General features: G+C 33.4%; 1 pseudogene; it reads right to left on the bottom strand.

The window, feature by feature from the left end:
- Window positions 1-3,019: 3,019 nt before the first annotated feature.
- Window positions 3,020-5,046, bottom strand: LOC148611943 (uncharacterized; annotated as a pseudogene).
- Between the last annotated feature and the right edge of the window lie 12,416 nt (window positions 5,047-17,462).

Below are 17,462 nucleotides of genomic sequence, written 5' to 3'. Positions count from 1 at the left end.
TTTACTTTATGTGCAGCTTTCATTTCTTTACGTGCAGTGATTTCTTCTTTACGTGATGTGGACAAAAATATCTTGATGACGTGTCAACCCGGAACTTCTCAATCGTGTAAACTTCAAATCAGACCGTAAAACGTAAAATGGACGTCACAACACCGCTTAAAAAAGTGCTGAACGCAATAAATTTGGGAATTCTATCAAATAACTTTATTGAACAGAAAACACACTCCCTGGAAACATGTCTAATGCTCGATGACAAACAGTTAGAGCGGTTATGTCTGGTCACAATAGGCGATCGGGCCCGTTTTATGGATGCTGCAAGTCGCAGTCAGGGTAAGTTAACACAAGTAAGTTTAATCATTCCTGATTGACCCTCATTTTAAAGTCGGCCTTTTCTATTGATTAAAGAACCCTTGCCCTTGAACCTGTATCGGGCCTTAGGGACCCTGGGGTGGATCAAGAGATTTTGAAAAGGGGGTCCACAAAAGGGAGTTCCAGGTTATTTACTCATTTCTGCCTAAATTTCGCACGAAACATTTTCTTTCTTCAAATGGATTGTTTCAGTCTATGGAAACGGCCTGACGAGTTGGTCTGTGCATTCCACTATAATTGCCCGGCCTTGAGGCTTGTCATATCGTATTAATTTTCCCATAGACTTCTATAGTGAAGTGCATATTTTTAGGATTTTTAAAAAAAGATATGTAAATTGATTCAATAAAACTTTCACTTATATAACATTTCTAAGGAAATGTGAAAAAATAATTTCCCGCAAAGAAAGTAGGGTGAATCCTCGAAGATCGGACAGAAAAATAGTCTTGAACTATATAAAGCCATTTTCTGTACTTTCACTTTCGTTTTGCATTCATCAAACCAACCTTTTCAGTGGAACATTTTTATGTTATGATGTTAGATTTTCTTTTTAAAAAAGTATAGTATGATGTTTGCTCTATTTAATAAGTCATTGTTCATATCTTTTGACAAAATATTAGTTTGTAGAGAGGCAAAAAGAAAATGCACTATATTTTTATAGCCTCTTTGTTTTGACGTACACCCGCTAAGGGATATGCAATGTGATACTGGTACCCATAGGGTGCACTATACAATTTCATTAAGGCGCAATGTTTCGCACACCAAGTTACCCCGTCAAATTTAGTAAAACTTAAAATTAAGAGTTGAAATTTGGTGGATATATTGTTTAAATGTAGATAAATATTTTTACATAGACAGATGTAATATATGTTATGGTAAACAGGTGTAATTTAAATGAAGAATGGTATCCGGAATGTTTCAGTCCCCTGCCGTATTAGGTTCTCTCCTCAGCATCAGATGGCTGATTTTCTAAGTAGAACGTTAACGGTAATATTTATTTCCCATAGGCGACCATAGTGAAACTTTTGAAAAATTCACTCCTTGAAAACAATGACGATCTATAGACTGACTTTTTCCACTAATATCTTCATTTCCCTAGCTAAAATTGCGATCATGGCAAAATCGTCTCGATTCTTTGGTATTTTAAGCAGATGATGTTTGGGTCAAAGTTCTCCCCTTTTTCTGCAAATGGCACATAAATTTTAAAAACTCATAATATTTATATAAAATAGTTTTAAAAAAATATAAGACAATTTTTTAAAAGTATAATAATGCTAGAGCCAGGAATTAATAAAACATTTTGGGTATCAGCACGATTTGTCCAATCAGTGTCCGGAAGTATTTACTGAAGTAGGGTACACTAAAGGCCAACCTAAAATAATGAGAAATAATACCGTTCTACTTATACCGACTTCTTGAAACTTAACATCTTAAATCAAAGTCATATTATGAGGCGCAAATTATTTTTGAGATTTTCTATAATGAAATCAGTTGTTTTCTTTCATTTGTCTAAGCCTCACAAGCATTTTTCTATACCTACTCCCACTTACATAAAGTAAGATTTTTGACATGGCTGTAGTAATATATGATATTTTTGGTGTATGCCTCGGAATCATCATAAATTGTTGTCAGAACCTTTTTTAATCTAAATACCATATTTCACACGAAATGTTGGAACTAAAATTGTGAGAGAATGAATCGAAAAGTTCCTTATTATTTTCACCCTTTCTCCATCTACTCCATGCATGCTTTCATCCTGTGGTAGCGTATAAGTGCCTGGTATTTTATGAAACATAGTATTTGGCTGTTAGTTTTGGGACGGCACCCCTGATTTTAACAATTTTTTGTCAGTATGTGACATGCATCATTAATTGGATCCTCTATCCTATATAATAACACCTGGATAAGCTGTACTATACATCGTGTACTAAGTTACAGCCCAAGATTAGTCCTACACGGAGGAATGACCCGGCCAGCAAAAGCTATATTTTCATATAGCTTAGTTGGCCGAGTAGTCTAGGGCGGTGGACTTTGTGCAGGCGATGTTTTCATAGATGTCACAGCGGTACCAGTTCGAGTCCCGCGGAGGGAACGACAAAAAATTTCAATCGCAAATTTTACAGTTCTAATATCGTTGGGAATTTTTCAGACCCTTCTATAAATTTACGTTATCTTCCCTCTATCAACTTGATCCGATGGAGAAGTGTAGCGAGTAGAGTCGTCACATTCTGAGACGTTTATATCTATATATATATATACAACCACTTTCAAAGTTGAATTAAAATTATTTCACATGAATCCTACATACATGTACAGATATGTTTTAGCCATCTGTAAGGAGAAAATGGTACTTGTAACTGATAAAACTTGAGTATAAGTGACTGATTCCACATAAGAAGCATTGGGAGAAGTAAAACTGCTTTGTATGTGTTGGCTACGTTCGATTATTCCCAATGCCCTTAGGTAAATGTCTATTCAAAGTTCGATGATGTCCAATCTTTAGCACAACGTTGATTTAGAATTCGTTGCAGGTTTTCTTAATTATCAACAAAGATAGTCGGCTCATCAAATATTGGTCTACGGTTTTCTTCATTATCGGAAACATTCGATATACTAATAGGTCCTTCGGCGCCGTAATTCTCTGCTTCTTGGGTCAGTGAGAAAGGCACGGATTGTTCATGGATCCTGCAGTGAATAATCTCATTGGTGATGATCGTGCTGTGCGTACTCGGTGATTATTCCAGGCTTCCTTCCAAACAGAAAGCTTTTCATTTATCTTTGTCAAATATACATGGTGAAGAGCAAATATGTGGACATCATTCATTATGTCGAGAATATCTTATTCCTCCATGAATTGAAAAAGGCGATAATAAAAGAAAAGGACACCTTCAAATACATCTCGCCATAGTCGCTCGATACGTTTTCATTGACTCCATTAACAAAACATTTCAAAACCGTACAAGCTTTGTTGTTATCTGTACAATTACGGAAAGGAATAAAGCGACTGAAGCCGTCGATTCCGACTACAATAACAAAATGCCACCTTATGAGCTTATGATTAGTATCAATATGCCATAGGTGATTTACTCCTATACATTATATATTCTTCTTGATAGGCGTCTGGTTTTCCTATTGTTTATAGCGACTTCATCTAGGCGGTGAAGGCTGTTTCTTAGGCGACATCTTGGAACCTCTAAAAGACATGTATCATAAAACTTTATGGTAACAGCTCTACTAGCCAAGTAATCAATTTATAATTGATTGGTATTTCTGCTGTACAGAAGCCTATTCCTATCAGTTTTATTTGTAACTTGATATACATGTAAATTATGAAAAGTTAGCTAGGCTTCCGTACTGCTATAAGTACCTTCAAAATAATCTATGGCGACGAATGAAAACGTACTTCATCGTCAAAAATAAACTGAAAATGCAATTGACCATTAACTACATTAAATGCTTTATACAATCAGTCCTGTTTCTACATTGGTTTTGAAAGGGAATACATAAAATATTGAAGTATCAACGTACAGCAAAATTCCAACAGCCAAAACTACAAAGGAAATTGTGTAGCAAATCATGTTAATTAAAATGACTGATAATATAATGCCAATCGAGGGATGGGTTGTGTAAAGGAATACCCTTGTCTGTTCGTCCATCATTCCGTCCATCTCCAGTTAAAGAAATTTCTCGGCTGCCAGAGAGTCGATTAATTTCAAATCAACAATATGTCCCGTGCCTTATATATGTGATTTTGGGCTAGTCAGATATGAACTCCCTGTTAAAGGGAACTTTGAATTTTTAACACTTGTTCTCGTACAACACCTCTCTAGCGGGGTCGGTTCGGAGGTGTTTTCGGTGGTGGTTTTTTAGCGCTTGAAGGTAGAACGTTACCATTTATCTCCAAACCACTACCGCTCGAGAGATGTTGTTCGTGGTGTGTTTTATATTGAAAATTATTGTCAAGAAAATCTCGGCTTTAACAGAATTAAATGACTTCAAAGTTAGTATGCAGGTTCATGGACATTATTTTAAAAGAGAGACCATAACTCTAACTGTGTAAACACATTAAATTTGGACTATAATGCCAAATGTATTTTCTCTATGGCCTCATATGAAATATCATTGCACAATGTATAAAGCTAACTCATACCAGAATGGATAATGAGACAATATTTCGTCTTAACAACTTTAACAAATTTTGCATAATTCTTACAAATGTGCAATACTAACCTTGGTCCCCTTTTTAAGAAGAATCTGGCGTAGCATGACTTTACCACAACGCGTCGTAATGTCTTTCACACGCTGATCCAAAATGTTACCTTCTATACAATCAAACTGGTACTTGCTAATGTTGTAGAACCTGAATTTTCGGTAAATAGTACTATCTGAAACTGACAGAATATTGCTCATGTCAAAAATGGTAAAGTTTGACTCTATAAGACCTACGAGTACTTCCTTTGGAATATCAAATTTTAGAGTATTTCGTATCTTAGGTGGTTTGTCTTTGCCAACGGTTAAGCATTCCATTCTAATTTTAATCATTTCTGCCCTGTCCTTTACGCTGAAGCATTCCATTTCGTAAATCGAAAGCTTTCCAACAATATCTGGGCTCATTTTTTTTTCTTGTTTGAAGGATTCTACAAGTCTTTCGAACCCTAGCTTTCTTATAATGTCTTCCATGTTTACAAAATGAACGCGATACTAGACATTAAGCCGCGCAGAAAAGTTTTAGTTGGTATCTTCGTCAAAATATAGTGCCTATAAAAAACGTAAATAAAAAAAACAATGTACGTAAATAAGAAACCACAACACGTAAAGAAGAAATAACTGCACGTAAAGATTGAAAGAATGCACATAAATTAATGAGAGATCGACATAAAGTAAAGACGAAACGACCTCACGTAATAAAAAACTACTGCATGTAAAGATAAATCTACATAATGTAAATATACGTTGACATAACGTAATTATAAAACGACTTAACGTAAAGACGAAATGATTGAACGTAAAGAAAAAAAAAGACATGATGTAAAAATGTTTTTAAATAACGTCAATAGAAAATAACCCCATGTAATTATTAAACCACAACAAGTAATAGAAAACTGACAATACGTAAATAAATGTGCATCTCATCAGACAGTTAATGCGTTCCATAATGAACGGATTGCAAACCTAGCGCCAGTAGGGGAATAATAAAAAGAAAAAGTGTTACCATATGTGCTATTCTTGAAAAGTATAATAAGAACGAGTTACAAATGTAATTGGCATTTTTTTAAGACAAGCTTCAAATCTTCAGAAAGAAAATAGCATCCATCTAAACATAAATCCTTTGCCTTGTCCTTAATGGGCAAGAAGAAAGGTATGGAAATGAATTAACATCAAAAAGTATTTTAGAAGAACACAATTTTAGAACATGTACTGTGGGTAGCATTTTCAAGAATATATATGTGTGTGTGTGTGTGTGTGTGTGTGTGTGTGTGTGTGTTCTCATTTTCGCCAATGGATCTTGAATTAAAAATAACTTTTTGGCAGTCTTCCCTTCGTCAAATGATATCGATACGGAGTTCAAATCAAACTCCTGAGTGGGCGTCACTACGTGGATCTCAAAATCACACAACAAATATAAACTTACAAAGAAAAAAAGATGGATTAATGTATTTACTTTTCACTCATTCGGTTTCACACAGCAATAACAATTACTATAACAATGACAAAAAGCGACCTACATACGACATTTTTGTTATAAAAAGTATTTAAATATTTATATGGTGGAATGTTATTTTAATTATTCTATTTTATTATATTATATTTCTGCACAACTTTAACTTCTACTATAAAAAAAAACAATTAAAAACATATCATTTCTAAAGAAAACTTTCATTTTTTTTCACTTGCCGTTATATCATGTAGTGCACCATCGATTTTTTTTAACTAATGACATGGAATACAGCAGGATCATACGACTATCAACAATCACAGCCGCGTGATTGCCTCTCTGGGTAAAAATAAATATTAAGACGTTACTATGGTTCAGTATAATGAAACATTTCTCGATTGTTGTTTCGGAAAATAGCACAGTTATAGCATCTCGCTACATACCACTTCATTTGGCTTTGCATCTGATTAGATACCTCGATTATATGAATTTTTTTGTCCCCCTTGACCACTTATGATTGTCCTGGAAATCAAGCAAAGCATAATTCGAACGATAATAAATAAGACATAATCTGGTGAAGAAAAAGACAAACACAACAACAAAAACATGTACATAGAAATGAGCAACCAATACTTGGCTTTTCTAGAAACACCCGATAGTTTGTTTATACAATTGCACGTTCGGGGTAAACAAAAGAAGAAGGCTACGACACAATAAACAAACCGTAAAGCAGACCAGAAACGACTAAACCATCTGTCAACTATGAAACTAGCAGTGTGTGTGTAAATGTCAGCCGATAATGAACCTTTATAAGATGACTTTTCAAGAACATTTAAGATAGCATTGTCATCAGTTCTCAATAAGCAATGGTATTCTTATATATATACAAATAAGGTAATGCTACTTCTAAGACAAGATGATTAATAGCTACGTTCAGTTTTGTATGCTCTTACCCTTTGGCGAATTATTATCATAGTAGTTCATCCAAATGGTAAATAGTGCATCGTTATTAAACGGCATTTTTATGAAAAAAAAAATACTGGTGCATTTCATTTGCACAATTTTCCAACATCGTGAGTTTGTACCACATTTTTCCTAACGTTTTCTTAAATTGCACCAACAAATAAAACTGTTGAATGCAAAAAATACCAGCTTTATATATTGTAAATTTCTACATGCTGTACACGTGTTTCAAGGAGTGACCTCTCATCAGCAGCATTAAAACCAAATATGTAGGAAGATCATAATCAAAATATTAGTTGTATACAAGAAGTAATCATAACCAAATCTTTCGAAAGCGGAAGCAAAATCCATCACCGAAAGGTTCTACCATATGCAATGCAAGGAATGAAGCCTCGGTATTTTACGTATTTTTAGATTTGGAATACTGCAAAATTTCGTAAAAATGGTAAATAATATGTGATATTATTCGGAGTCAGACAAGTATTAGCATGGCCGTACGATCTTTCATATTTAGGCCATCTTGATTACTGAGATGTACAGAGTTTTATTAAAAAAAACCCAAAAGTGTATGTTCAGCGTTTTTGATGCCAATAAAACTGGTGAAACATATATTATTTCAAAACCAATAAATGAGTTTTTTTCGTTTGTTTGGTTTCTTCTATTTTTGTTTTTATTTGTTGTCTGGATTGTTTTATTCTGTACAAAAAATACATTGCAAATCATATTTCATGTTTTGTTTATCCGCAGCATGGAGTTGAACATGAGCCACAAAAGAAACAAATACTTAACTGCAGATAATATTAGAATTTAGATACTTAAATGAAAATTATAACCTCGATGAAAAAAAATATGGAAAAAAAGTTGTAGAATCTATCTCATCATTTACAAAATTGCATTTTTGATATATAGTATTCACTGAAACCAAGATTCTAGCGGAAATCAAAAGAATGTCATCTACGGTCAAAGGCCAGATAGGGAAAATAGACAAACACAACAAAGAACATAAAATATCTAACATAATACAAAGTAACAAAAGTAAATTAGCAACTCAGACTCCACTAAAAACTGGGATCATGGATCAGGTGCACCGGAAGGGGTAAGTGTCTTCTGCTTTTCTAGAGACACCCGCCGAATTTCTCATAAAAAGTCCAGTCCGGGGTAGACAAACGAGAAAGGGAAACTATGACCCGTTGAATAAATCAGTTTTCAAGATGGATACACCATAACAATCCACAAGTTCATGATGACGACAATAAAATTTCTGTAGTAACTTCAATCTTGTAGCAAAAAGTCTGCGTAGTCCCGGCAAGCTCTGGCATGACGTATGAGATGTGATATGAACACTCCATGCACAGGTGCTGAAGGGATGTTGTCACAGATGAAAGGAAAGTTGACAATTCAGAATGAAAATTTTCACGTTTTTCGTGAAGTTTAGTCAATAGTTTTCCTTTACCATAGATTTCTAAGTGTATGTCAAGATATGTCTGACTTCGCAGTGTCTGTAGTATCCTTTATCTCAAGTTCTTTGGGGTAAATGCGATGTATCAAATCCCCGAAATTAGGATTGTTTAAAGATAATACGTCATATATAGCAGACAGTGAGATGAAAGGATCTAGCCACACGATATTCTTTCTTTCGGATGAGATCACTTATAAAGTCGGCCTCATAAGAGTGAAGGAATAGGTCAGCAAGTAAAGGAGCACAATTTGTTCCCATTGGAATGCCGACCGTTTATTGAAAAACACGTCCACCACACTGGACAAATATGTTGTCGATTAAAAATTCCAGCATTTTGTAAACATCTTCCTCTGTATATTTAGAAGATGATTTTGAAATATTTTTTTACAAAGTATGAGGAATCTCTACGAAGAACTATATAATTGTATCTAGGTGTACCATCTTTTTTGAAAAAAACAACGATGTATAATGTTTTCAAGTCGGGATTTTAACTGAGTATTGGGAATAAAAGTATACAGTGCTGAAAAATCATAGGTTTTAATGCTATTATATTCAGATAATAGTCTGGAACTGATTGTCTCCAAAAGATCTTTCGAATTTTTCAGGATCCACATTGAATTAATACCACTACGGGAGTAACAAGTGTTGTGGTAGGACTGCAGACCCTCTTTGACAGTTGTGAGTAAAGAAGTTAAAAGGTTTGGAAGAGGTTTGGTGGTACATTGTGCAGATCCAGGTAAGAAACGTTGTTTGTATGGATTCTTGTGGATTTTAGGAATCCAGTACATAGACGGTAAATCACAATCATCGTCCTTGGTAGAGAGACCAAAAGAGGATGTCACAAATTTATGGTTTTCCACAATCTCTCCTTTGGAGAGTGTGGTAGCAGTATAGGGCTTATCACTGCTATTATTTTCAACGTCTACCTCTGATAATAAACAATGGATGTAAAACGTTTTGCAGACAAAAACAATGTTGTTTTGTGCTTTGTCTGTTGGTCAAGACAAGACAAGACATTTATTCTCATAAACCAAATATAACAATGGTATAGAGAAAAAAGAAAGGAAAAGGAGAATGAGAAAAAGAGAGAAAAGTTTATAAAAAGGAAGACAAAGATTACAAACACACATATACACACACTATTTACAATACATCAGATTATTTAGAGTTCAGCCAAGAGAACAAATTTCTATATTAACTTTACGGATAAATTTACAAACTTTTTTCAATACACTTTTATTTTCTGATTCCAAAAGGTTTTTGAGTTTTAGCGTATTTGGTCTTTGATATATATTTTGGCTAATATATTTCTTCCTATCTTCACTGAAAAAATTACACTCCAGTAGATAGTGATATTCATCCCCAATTGAACCGTTATTACATTTAATACATATTCTGTTTTCTCTTGCAATCTTATTCCATCTGCCGGTTTCAATTGGTAATTTGTGATTTAGTGTTCTAAATTTACAGAGTGTAAATATATCCTTGTCATCCAATATATTTAAGTAAGGCTTTATCTTTAAAGTTTGTTTGAATAATCTGTAATTTAGAGATTTCGGTGAATATTCTACTAAAGAAGACCATTCTTGAATAAATTGGTCACGAAGTCTAGTTTTGATTATATCAGTCAGAAGTTTTGTATCAGTCGGATTTTGGTATAACCTGTAGTTTCAAAAATTGATTTAACATATATCATCCAGCTAAAATTAATGTTTTCTTCTTCTGATAATTTAAATAAAAGTTTATAACAAATACTTGTAAGCTTAATGTCTTTTGCATTTAATAATCTAGACCAGAAAGATATCATTCTGCACTTTATATCAATTTCAAGAAGATATAAGCCAAGTTCCCCATAAACCATAAATGTAGGGGTAGACATATTTAGTTTAAGTAATATTTTGTAAAAACGCAGTTGAATTTTTTCCAGGATATTTGTACATTTACTAAAACCCCATACCTCAGATCCATACAAAAGTATCGGTTTAACCATTTTATTGAAAAGCTCGATATGGCATTCTATTGATAAATTGTGTTGTCTACCTCTTTTTAATAATGCGTACATCGATTTTGTCGCTTTATCTACTTGTTTTTTAATCGCTTTATTAAAGTTTCCGGTTCTATTAAAAAGTATACCCAGGTAATTAAACTCAGTCACTATTTCTACTTCTGACCCGTTTAGTGTAAAATGTAGGGTTTCCAAATGTCTACCTTTTGAGAAAATCATTACTTTTGTTTTTTTCTACATTCACTTTTAGTTGCCAGTTATTACAGTAATCATTGAACTTGTTCAACATATTTTGTAGATGATCGGCTGACTCCGCCATCAATACTGTATCATCAGCGTAGAGTAAAACGAATAATTTCAAAAATATATCTAGTTCCCTTTCTAGAGTATCGGTAATGCTAGCCAAACCGGTAATATTCTCGTTTTCAAAGAAATCTTGTAAATCATTTACAAATATAGAAAAAAGAAAAGGGGAAAGATTTTTCCCTTGTCTGACCCCCATTTCACACTCGAAATAATCTGATTTACAACGGTTATATGATATACATGATTTGAGATTTTGATACAAGTTAAAAATAACATTATACATTTTCCCATTGATATTACATTGTAACATTTTATACCAAAGTGCATCTCTCCAAACTTTATCAAACGCTTTTTCAAAGTCAACGCAGGCACAAAATAGTTTTTTTCTTTTTTTGTTTTAGGATTTCGGAAAAGGAATATAGAGTAAATATGCTATCGGTTGTAGAGTAGGACTTACGGAAACCAAATTGATTTTCTTGTATTAGATTTATTTCATCTGAGTAATTGCACAATCATATCTGTCATGTATAGTAGACAATTTTTTTGCTACATAGGGTCTTTGAAAATTGATGTAGCCTTGGCACTCATTGACCTACCTACGGCTTTCATTCATTTAAAAATTAAAGACCTCACGGCCTTTAATCACTCTGACAGAGAATCAATGTCATCTTGCTCTCGTTTTGTATGAAAGGAAGGAGACCATCTATGGAGACATCATGTAACTTAGGTGACGCATAGTGGCGATGACCATGACTCCTTTCCCATCTTGGATTTTTGTCAAATAAATTAATCACATTTATGCTATTGTTATATTGGCTTGAAAGGTTTCCTATAATTTTGATGTTGTCATTGCATCCGCAAGGTATTGCAGTACCTAGTCTGCGTATCCAGTACTCCTCTCTTTCCCTGCGATAATTTTTACATAGAACTGGACTGTTCGTAGGATGGTAATTTTTTTTCTAAAATACGAACTTTCATACAGAGGATTGAATGCTATTGTTGATTAAAGTGTTGATAAACGGTCGGGAATTTGGTGGTGTTCTTTCCTGAAAGATCACCGCACATTCTTTTTGTTAATCGTTCTTGTGTTTTTCCGACATATACTAAACCACATAAGTTGCATTCTAATCCATATATTGAGTTTCTTGATTTTCAACTGAAGTCATCGTGACTTCTTGTAATGAAGGTTGTGGAGAACTGGAGAAGTAAGAGGCGATTATAAGAATGTTGCATGTTTTGCAATTTTTAATACCACATTTAGATATGGTACAATGCGGTTCGTCATCTTTGTAGTCGAATATATCATTTAAAGTGATGGAACATTGTTTGATAATTTTGAAATAGTCTGAATATTTGTGCTGGAATAGCTGGTCTGCAGACTGAACGTGTGATTGGGTACTTTTAGTTGAATTGGTCGGGGCACTTTCCATACCAGACGTGAGCGTGCTAAGATTCCCATCTGGGGACACCACATTTTTACAAGACAACAGAGTGTCCGATCTGCTGTCAGGTTTGAGCCTTTTTACACTAGGCGACGTCCGAGCCAGTTTTTCTTCCATTCCTCTTGTTAAAAACATTAATTTAAAAAAAAATAATCAGTTAATGAGTATTATCTTTCTGATAAAAGATTATACACGAAACGCAATTACCTGTATTGTTGAATTTTGTGTACAAAAAGACACAGCATTTTTACGTAGGTCCTTAGCTCTTTGTTTTGGATATCCAAGTCTATCAAGCTGGTCACTTATAGCCTCGAAGAAGCAATCGCCGTTGCCTGGTGTTGGTTTATTATATTCAAGACCCAACAATGACATATGGCCCAAAAGAATGTCTTCAGAGCTTCTTAGATCGCTTTGTCATCTACAGTTGGCTAAAAAAACTCAAATAATTTCCTGAATCGCTGCATACATTGCCTATAAAACGGGGTTAAGCATACTTAAAAACTTAAATTGGGTAAATAGATATACAAACTCAACAGACAAACTTATATTCACACACCGAAACATTAAGTCTTGCTTGACCAAAACTATATGATCGTATTATTTACGGAAGATTGACGTGATAAACAATTCGGAATCCATCGAAAAACATCAAGGCTTCACACTGTTATATCACAGGGCTTCAATAATACTACGTGAGAAGATTCTGCTGTGGGAGATTGCGTCTTATTTTTATTTTTGTGGAAGCGCTTTAAATCTTGGGGCTTCGATATTAAGTCGTTTCAGGTTCAATACTTTATATTTAACAAACCAATCTGTATGAAACAGGAAAAATGCCCTGTAATAAAAATACAAATATTATAGCACAAATTACAATTTCACATTTTACGCTTTAAATATTGTTACAAACATATAAAGCAAACACATGAAAAAGAAATAATACTCTATGCAAAAATCACTTCACATGACGTTCGAATATTAAGTAAAAATTACGGGAAATGAAAAATTCGTTTCATCTCAAAATCACCTGATTATGCATAAATAAGTCAATCAATCAATATGTTCATATTAATCCGATGTGCCAAGAAATATTATTAAAACATATAACGGGTATGTTCCGTAAATTAACATTGATTGTTGGTGCTTTCCGCCTGAGCAACACTATTAGGTTATATTCAGGCAACCGTAAACAAACATATCTGGAAATTATTTTAAAAAAATAAAGAATACTATATGTGTGTTGTGTAAACCCTGTAATTTATATTTACACACCCTAACCAGATTTTTTTTAGCTTCGCTTGCTTTCAATAATTTTCTTATTTCGGAAAAAATGTTAAAGAGTACTTTAATAACAGTACGTTTTTGGGGTAACTTTCTAACAATTTGTATTTCAAGTTAGAGCACACACATGATATCTAAAAATCAGACCAACTGTGAATATATAACGGAAAGTGTTTGTAGTTAATAGCATCTGCTCTACCATGATGTATGTTAACTCGGTGTGTTTAACACGTGCTTTTCGTTTCTATTTCCACTTCTCTAAAACACAGATTTTCTAGATCTATTCAAGATCAAGACTTCTACCTGATTTTCCATAAAAAGGTCTTGTGATCTCCAAGAAAATACACAAAAGGAACATTTTCTACCTTAAAAGACAATTATAGTCATATGACCAGATTTTATTTATTGTCACACAGCATTACACTGTTAATGGAGCCGTTAATGATCACGAGATGCTGGTCATTATCTGTCTTTGTGTTGTTTTATTCCTTTTTTTAGTTTGATTTTGAAGAGTTGTCATCGTTCTATTAACATGGATGATATCATTTTTGTTGTCGTGCATTTCATGGCTTACCTAAAGGTGTGTTTACGATTGTTGAAGACCTTTTAGTGATAAAGTTTGTGCATTCAGTGGCGTGCCAGGGCCAAATACACTTGGAAGTCTTTCGTAGCAAAGAAAAGGGGGATGGATTTATTTTAGTTGTCTTATATTGCAAGCATGCTGTAGCCTTTGCAATCTTGAAATACATTTTAGCCACGCCACTGACATTCGATATGTTTTAAAATATCTGTTCTGTTTCCACCAGAAGGAATAGTATGTAGAAAATAGCTTATTGCACGAATGGGGCGCAACGGAATGAGTTTTTTTCATGGGTTGAAGAAATCGTATTGCTTCATTTAGAACTATTATTTTAATGTAGCGTAAAGTTACAAATTATGCTTAATCTTTACTCTGTAAAAGGGCATTATGAAAAGGGCAAAAGGATAATTGCCATACAATACACTCAATATGCTAGTCTATCCTTGGCTAAACAGTTATCTGTAAACAGTGAAGCGTCACTACATGCTTTGGTAATGAATGAAACGCATGCATAGTTGAATGAATTACATTTATAAGGTAACAAGTGAGTCAAGATAGAATACCCGTACTATAATTTTTTTAACTACATTGAAGCAATCTATTGATGAGATAAATTAAAGTAATAAATCTTTTGTTTTTTATTTTATTGTGTTATAGTGTTACGATTCTAGCGATATCATCAATATACCATCGGTTTGTTAGCCGGTTTAGTATGAATCAGCACAAAGCATATTTCATAATCTAATTTATTGTAAAGTAAAATTATTTCGGCATACAGATTTTCACACAAAAAAGGGGAAAAAAATCATAAAAAAAAATTTCCTAGAATTCAAACAAATACCAGAGCGTTAGACAGGTGACTTGTTGGCTCGTCTTCATTCTGTTGATGAATGTTAACTCGGAGAACACTGATGAAGTGCACCTGTCTAACATTTCTTGAACAAACATTCACGCTTCTGAATATCGGTGTGGACAATTGTTTTTGTTACAACATAATTGAATGAATTGTCATACTAACAAATGAATTAAAACATGATTTAGTTATGATTATTATTATACATAATAGAACTGAACATATCAAAACGACTCTCAATCTGCTCTCAATAGCAAAACCCCGACACTAAAGCAGTAACAGAATGTAATGTAGCACTCAATCTATTACAAAGAATAATCGAACGAATACAAAAGCAAAAAAAAAAAAAAATAATAATAATTTCACAGAATCCTTCAGTATTGGTAAATAAGTATATCTTGAGTTTATTTGTAACTGTCTTATTGATCATGGCCCGGTTTGATTTTCTTTTTATCCACATTCAGTTCTAGTCGTGATCATTCAGGTAGCTTTTAAATCGTGGAAAAACTCGAAGATTTGAGGAAATATAATCTTTAAGATTAAGATGTTTTATGAAACCCTGTCCTGGTCTGAATTAATAAAAGGTCAGTAGTACTGCACGTAAACTACAAATACAAAATCACAAATAAAAAAAGATATAGACTATAACATGTTATCGACCTTGGACCTCGAAAGTCAATCAGTTTTATTATAGCTTGGGAAAACATGTACACCTGCTTTCCAGGCGAGAATTCACAGGGGCAGAAATTGAGAAAAGGTTTTTTTTTCATTTCGCAAGAAATCTTGTTATTACACACATTAAACCCTTTACTATATATTTACACACCCTAACCTGAAATTCTTGAACTGCGCATGCTTTCAGTAATTATCTTATTCCGGATAAAAAGTTAAACATTACTTTAAAATAGAACTCCGAGTTGCTCATTTGCTTTTGTTACTTTGTATGATTTTAGTTTATATTCTTTGTTGTGTATGTCTGTTTTTCATCTGTGGCCTTTGTCCCTGGATTACATTCTTTTGACTACTGCTATAACCTTGCTTCCCTTGATTACTCGTCCAACCAATTTGTTCTTAATTAAAGTTACATCAGCCACCAGATATCTAAAAACAGACTAACTGTGAATCTATAAAGGAAAGTGTTTGTAGTTAATAACATCTGCTCTATCATAGAGTATGATAACTCGGCGAGTTTAACACGTGATTTTCATTTCTATTTCGACTTCTCTAAAAACACGTGTTTCTAGATCTCTTCAAGATTATGATTTCCACCTGTTTTTCCAAAGCAAGGTCTTTTGATCTCCAAGAACGTAAACAAAAGTAAACTTTTCTAAGTTAAAATACAATTTATGGTCATATGACCAGATTTTATTTACTCGTACATAGCATTACACTGTCATTAATCGTACAAGAATGCATTTTTACATAATGGTGAATTGTAATCACGCTAGTTTTTTTATAAGCCTGTTTACAACCACGAGATCCTGGTCTTATGTGTCTTTATGTTGTTGTATTACTTTTTAGCTTAATTTTGTAGAATTTGCACCATTCTGTTACCATGAATTTTATCATCTTTTGTTGTCCGGCATTTGATGGCTTACCTAAAGGTGTGTTTACGCTTGTTGAAAAACTTTTAGTGTTATAGTCTGTGTATTCAGTGGCGTGCCAAGGCCAAATCAATGTGGAAGTCTTTCGTAGCAAAGAAAAAGTGGGAGGGATTTATTTATGTTGGTTTCTATTGCAAGCATGCATAAGCCTTGGCATTTTTTAAATACATTTTAGCTACGCCACTGACATTTGATGTGTTTTACAATATCCGTTCTTTTTTCACAGGAAATATTATGAAGACAATGCCATTTTTGCCCGCAAGGGGTGCAATGGAATGAGTTTCCTTCATAAGTTGAAGAAATCGTAGTGTTTCATTAATAACTAGTTTAAATAACTAAATGCATTTCTACTAAAAAGAAAACGTTGATTTTCAGAGGTATTATATATGTGCATGTACATGTAGTCAGGGAGAATCCAATTATTTTATTGGGCGTTAAGTTACAAGTTATGCTTAATCTTTATTCTCTTAAAGGGCTTTATGAAAAGGGATAATGAATTATTGTTATGCAATAGATTCAATATGCTAGTCTTTCCATGTCTAAATAATTATCTGTAAACAGTGAAGCGTTACTACATGCTTTAGTGATGAATTCAGTGCATGCATAGTTGAATGAATTATATTTATATTGTAAAAAGTGAGTCAAGATATATTACCCATACTATAAAGTTTTGAACTGCATTGAAGCGATCTAATGATGAAATAAAGTAATAAATCTTTTGTTTATTTTTTTGTGTGTGTATAGTGTATTGATTACCTCTAGAATCTTGGTTCCTTTGATTACTCTTACCAGCGATATCAGCAAAAATATCATTGGTTTATCAGCCGGTGTTAGCGTGAATCAGCACTAAGCATATTTTGTAATCTGATTTATTGTAAAAGAAAAGTGTGCTGGCATACAGATTTTGCAAAAAAAATAAAAATATATCATGAATTTCCTAAGAACGAAAT

Source organism: Perna viridis, chromosome 7, assembly GCF_037379345.1.
Source record: "Perna viridis isolate PV_CMFRI_1.1 ecotype Kerala chromosome 7, ASM3737934v1, whole genome shotgun sequence".
Taxonomy (NCBI): Eukaryota; Metazoa; Mollusca; class Bivalvia; order Mytilida; family Mytilidae; genus Perna; species Perna viridis.
The sequence above is the reverse complement of the archived record's forward strand: the minus strand, read 5'-3'. Positions and strand labels throughout refer to the sequence as shown.